Raw genomic sequence first — 6311 nt, forward strand, 5'->3', positions numbered from 1 at the left:
AAAAATATATTTTCTTAGTTTATTTTAAGAACCACCAGTTCAAGATTTACAAACAATACTTTAATTGAAAGGTATTTAACTCAGGTATCTTAAGAACTTTGAATTATCACAATAGCATGTACAGTTTTGGCAAAAATTGCAATAAGCTATTTTAAAAGTGGACACATTGCAAAAATCAATAGTTCCTGGGGGAGGTAAGTAAATGTTAAGTTCACGGGTAAGTAAAACACTTACAGGGCTCAAAGTTGGGTCCAAGGTAGCCCACCGTTGGGGGTTCAAGGCAACCCCAAAGTTACCACACCAGCAGCTCAGGGCCGGTCAGGTACAGAGGTCAAAGTGGTGCCCAAAACACATAGGCTTCAATGGAAATAGGGGTGCCCCGGTTCCAGTCTGCCAGCAGGTAAGTACCCGCGACTTCGGGGAGCAGACCAGGGGGGTTTTGTAGGGCACCGGGGGGGACACAAGTCAGCACAGAAAGTACATCCTCAGCGGCACAGGGGCGGCCGGGTGCAGAGTGCAAACAGGCGGCGGGTTTGCAATAGGTTTCAAAGGGAAACCCAGGGGTCTCTTTAGCGATGCAGACAGGCAAAGGGGGGGCTCCTCGGGGTAGCCACCACCTGGGCTAGGAAGAGGGCCACCTGGGGGTCGCTCCTGCACTGGAGGTCGGATCCTTCAGGTCCTGGGGGCTGCGGGTGCAGTAGGTTTCCCAGGCGTCGGGTTCTTTGAAGCAGGCAGTCGCGGTCAGGGGGAGCCTCTGGATTCCCTGGCGTCGCTGTGGGGGCCCAGGGGGGGGTCAACTCTGGCTACTCACGGGCTCGCAGTCGCCGGGGAGTCCTCCCTGTAGAGTTAGTTTCCGCAGGTCGAGCCGGGGGCGTCGGGTGCAGAGTGGAAAGTCTCACACTTCCGGCGGGAAACGTGTGGTCTTTAAAAGTTGCTTCTTTGTTGCAAAGTTGCAGTTTCTTTGGAACAGGGCCGCTGTCCTCAGGAGTTACTTGGTCCTTTTAGATGCAGGGTAGTCCTCTGAGGCTTCAGAGGTCGCTGGACCCTGGGGGACGCTTCGCTGTTGCAGTTTTTCTTGAAGTGGGGAGACAGGCCGGTAGGGCTGGGGCCAAAGCAGTTGGTGTCTCCGTCTTCTCTGCAGGGCTTCAGGTCAGCAGTCCTTCTTCGTCTTCAGGTTGCAGGAATCTATTTTGCTAGGTTCTAGGGGCCCCTAAATACTCAATTTAGGGGTGTGTTTAGGTCTCGGAGGTTAGTAGCCAATGGCTACTAGCCCTGAGGCTGGCTACACCCTCTTTGTGCCTCCTCCCATTGGGGAGGGGGGCACATCCCTAATCCTATTGGGGGAATCCTCCATCTGCAAGATGGAGGATTTCTAAAAGTCAGAGTCCCCTCAGCTCAGGACACCTTAGGGGTTGTCCTGACTGGCCAGTGACTCCTCCTTGTTTTTCTCATTTTCTCCTCCTGCCTTGCCACCAAAAGTGGTGGCTGTGGCCGGAGGGGCGGACATCTCCACTAGCTGGGATGCCCTGTGGCGCTGTAACAAAGGGGGTGAGCCTTTGAGGCTCACCGCCAGGTGTTACAGTTCCTGCAGGGGGAGGTGAGAAGCACCTCCACCCAGTACAGGCTTTGTTACTGGTCACAGAGTGACAAAGGCACTCTCCCCATGTGGCCAGCAACATCTCTGGTGTGTGGCAGGCTGGCAAAAACTAGTCAGCCCACACTGGAAGTCGGGTATGTTTTCAGCGGACATCTCTAAGATGCCCTCTGGGTGTATTTCACAACTGGCATCAGTGTGCATTTATTGTGCTGAGAAGTTTGATACCAAACTTCCCAGTTTTCAGTGTAGCCATTATGGTGCTGTGGAGTTCGTGTATGACAGACTCCCAGACCATATACTCTTATGGCTACCGTGCACTTACAATGTCTAAGGTTTTGCTTAGACACTGTAGGGGCATAGTGCTCATGCACCTATGCCCTCACCTGTGGTATAGTGCATGCTGCCTTAGGGCTGTAAGGCCTACTAGAGGGGTGACTTACCTGTGCTATAGGCAGTGTGAGGTTGGCATGGCACTCTGAGGGGAGTGCCATGTCGACATAGTCATTTTCTCCACACCAGCACACACAAGCTGGCAAGCAGTGTGTCTGTGCTGAGTGAGGGGTCCCCAGGGTGGCATAAGACATGCTGCAGCCCTTAGAGACCTTCCCTGGCATCAGGGCCCTTGGTACCAAGGGTACCAGTTACCAGGGACTTACCTGGATTCCAGGGTGTGCCAATTGTGGAGACAAAGGTACAGGTTAGGGAAAGAACACTGGTGCTGGGGCCTGATTAGCAGGCCTCAACACACTTTCAAATCATAACTTGGCATCTGCAAAGGCAAAAAGTCAGGGGGTAACCATGCCAAGGAGGCTTTTCCTTACACCCCCCCCCCCCCCCCAAACGAAAGAGGATGAGACTAACCTTTCCCAAGAGAGTCTTCATTTTCTAAGTGGAAGAACCTGGAAAGGCCATCTGTATTGGCATGGGCAGTCCCAGGTCTGTGTTCCACTATAAAGTCCATTCCCTGTAGGGAGATGGACCACCTCAACAGTTTTGGATTTTCACCTTTCAATTGCATTAGCCATTTGAGAGGTCTGTAGTCAGTTTGAACTACAAAGTGAGTACCAAAGAGGTATGGTTTCAGCTTCCTCAGGGACCAAACCACAGCAAAGGCCTCCCTCTCAATGGCACTCCAACGCTGCTCCCTGGGGAGTAACCTCCTGCTAATGAAAGGAACAGGCTGGTAAAGGCCATCATCATTTGTTTGGGACAAAACTGCCCCTATCCCATGTTCAGCAGCATCAGTCTGCACAATGAACTGCTTGGAGTAATCTGGAGCTTTTAGAACTGGTGCTGTGCACATAGCTTATTTCAGGGTGTCAAAGGCCTGTTGGCATTCTATAGTCCAGTTTACCTTCTTAGGCATTTTCTTGGAGGTAAGTTCTGTGAGGGGTTTCACTATTGATCCATATCCCTTCACAAAGCTCCTGTAGTAGCCAGTCAAGCCAAGGAATGCCCTGACTTGAGTCTGGGTTTTTGGAGCTACCCAGTCCAGAATAGTCTGGATCTTGGGTTGGAGTGGCTGAACTTGGCCTCCACCTACAAGGTATCCCAAGTAAACCACAGTCCCCTGCCCTATCTGACATTTGGATGCCTTGATAGAGAGGCCTGCTTCTTGCAGGGCCTTCAAAACCTTCTTCAGGTGGACCAGGTGATCCTGCCAGCTAGAGCTAAAGACAGCAATATTGTCAAGATAAGGTGCACTAAAGGACTCCAAGCCAGCAAGGACTTGATTCACCAATCTTTGGAAGGAGGCAGGGGCATTTTTTAAGCCAAGGGGCATTACAGTAAACTGATAATTCCCATCAGGTGTGGAGAATTCTGTCCTTTCTTTTGCTCCTGGTGCCATTTTGATTTGCCAGTACCCTGCTGTCAAGTCAAAGGTACTCAAGTATCTGGCAGCACCTAGTTTGTCAATTAATTCATCTGCCCTTGGAATGGGATGGGCATCTGTCTTGGTGACAGAATTAAGTCCTCTGTAGTTCACACAAAACCTCATCTCTCTCCTACCATCTTTGGTGTGAGGTTTGGGGACTAAGACCACTGGGCTAGCCCAGGGGCTGTCAGAGTGCTCAATGACTCCCAATTCCAGCATCTTGTGGACTTCCACTTTGATTCTTTCCTTAACTTGGTCAGATTGTCTAAAACTTTTGTTTTTGACAGGCATGCTGTCTCCTATGTCCACATCATGGGTACACAGGTGAGTCTGACCAGGGGTTAGGGTAAAAAGCTCAGCAAACTGTTGTAAGACTTTCCTACAGTCAGCATGCTGTTGGCCAGAGAGGGTGTCTGAATAGATCACTCCATATACTGAGCCATCTTTATGGTCAGTGGAGAGGAGATCAGGGAGAGGTTCACTCTCAGCTTCCTGGTCATCATCTGTAACCATCAACAGGTTCACATCTGACCGGTCATGAAACAGCGTGAGGCGGTTCACATGGATCACCCTTTTGGGGGTCCTGCTAGTGCCTAGGTCTACCAGGTAGGTGACCTGACTCTTTCTCTCTAGCACTGGGTAAGGGCCACTCCATCTGTCCTGAAATGCCCTGGGAGCTACAGGCTCCAGAATCCAGACTTTCTGCCCTGGCTGAAATTCAACCATAGAAGCCTTTTGGTCATACCACATCTTCTGAAGTTGTTGGCTGGCCTCAAGGTTTTTACTTGCCTTTTCCATGTACTCTGCCATCCTGGAACGTAGGCCTAGTACATAGTCCACTATATCTTGTTTAGGCTCATAAAGAGGTCTCTACCAGCCTTCTTTTACAAGAGCTAGTGGTTCCATGACAGGATGGCCAAACAGAAGTTCAAAGGGGGAAAACTCTACTCCCTTCTGAGGCACCTCTCTGTAGGCGAAAAGCAGACATGGCAGGACATCCCATCTCCTTTTGAGCTTTTCAGGGAGCCCCATGATCATGCCCTTCAATGTCTTGTTGAATCTTTCTACAAGACCATTGGTTTGTGAATGGTATGGTGTGGTGAATTTGTAAGTCACCCCACACTCATTCCACATGTGTTTCAGGTATGCTGACATGAAGTTGGTACCCCTGTCAGACACCACCTCCTTAGGAAATCCCACTCTGGTGAAGATACCAATGAGTGCTTTAGCTACTGCAGGGGCAGTAGTGGACCTAAGGGGAATTGCTTCAGGGTATCTTGTAGCATGATCCACTACTACTAGTATGTATTGGGTCCCTGAGACTGTGGGAGGTTCAAGTGGACCCACTATGTCCACACCCACTCTTTCAAAGGGGACCCCCACCACTGGAAGTGGAATGAGGGGGGCTTTGGATGGCCACCTGTCTTACCACTTGCTTGACAGGTGGCACAGGAGACACAAAACTCCTTTACTTTCTGTGACACGTTGGGCCTATAGAAATGGTTGACTAACCTCTCCCAAGTCTTGGTTTGTCCCAAATGCCCAGCAAGTGGAATATCATGGGCTAAGGTCAGAATGAACTCCCTAAACTCCTGAGGCACTACCACTCTCCTAGTGGCACCAGGTTTGGGATCTCTTGCCTCAGTGTAGAGGAGTCCATCTTCCCAATAGACCCTATGTGTTCCAGTGATTTTGCCTTTTGTTTCCTCAGCAGCTTGCTGCCTGAGGCCTTCAAGAGAGGGACAGGTTTCTTGCCCCTTACACAGCTGTTCCCTTATGGGTCCCCCTGGGCCTAGGAGTTCAACCTGATAAGGTTCCAACTCCATGGGCTCAGTTCCCTCAGAGGGCAGAACTTCTTCCTGGGAAGAGAGGTTCTTTTTCTTGTGTTGTGTTGAAGCTGGTTCCTCAGTCTTCTTTCCTTTTCTCTTGGAGGGTTGGGCCATTATTCCATGGTCCAACACCTCTTTTTCACCCTAAGCTCTGCACTGTGCCCTTGTCTTGACACACCAGTTCAGGGATACCCAGCATGGCTGCATGGGTTTTGAGTTCTACCTCAGCCCATGGTGAGGACTCCAGGTCATTTCCAAGCAAACAGTCTACAGGGATATTTGAGGAGACTACCACCTGTTTCAGGCCATTGACCCCTCCCCACTCTAAAGTTACCATAGCCATGGGATGTACTTTAGTCTGATTGTCAGCGTTGGTGAATGGATAAGTTGGTCCAGTGAGGTATTGTCCTGGGAAAACCAGTTTGTCTGTCACCATTCTGACACTGGCACCTGTATTCCTAAGCCATTCTATACTAGTCCCATTAATTAAGAGTTGCTGCCTGTATTTTTGCATATTAGGGGGCCAGGCAGCCAGTGTGGCTAAGTCCACCCCGCCCTCAGAAACTAATGTAGCTTCAGTCTGAACCCTGATTTGCTCTGGGCACACCGTTGATCCCACCTGGAGACTGGCTATTCCAGTGCTAACTGGAGTAGAGTTTGAAGTGGAGCCTTTCTTGGGACAGGCCTTGTCTCTAGTTTGGTATCCCTGCTGATTACAGCTACAACACCAGTCCGTTTTGGGATCAAAGTTGTTATCCTTGTACCCAAAATTGGATTGTGAAGAGGCTTTGGACCCTCCCTCCTGAGCAGGTCTTTGGGGGCCCTGTAGAAGACTTTTTACTTTTACCCTTGGATGTCTCAACACTCTTCCCCTGGGGAGTCTTTGTGACCCCTTTCTTTTGGTCACCCCCTGTGGAAGTCATGGTCACCCTTGTCTTGACCGAATGGTCTGCCTACTTTCCCAATCCTTGGGGAGAAATTGGTCCTAGGTCTACCAGATGCTGATGCA

This window comes from Pleurodeles waltl, chromosome 12, assembly GCF_031143425.1.
Source record: "Pleurodeles waltl isolate 20211129_DDA chromosome 12, aPleWal1.hap1.20221129, whole genome shotgun sequence".
In the NCBI taxonomy this organism is placed as follows: Eukaryota; Metazoa; Chordata; class Amphibia; order Caudata; family Salamandridae; genus Pleurodeles; species Pleurodeles waltl.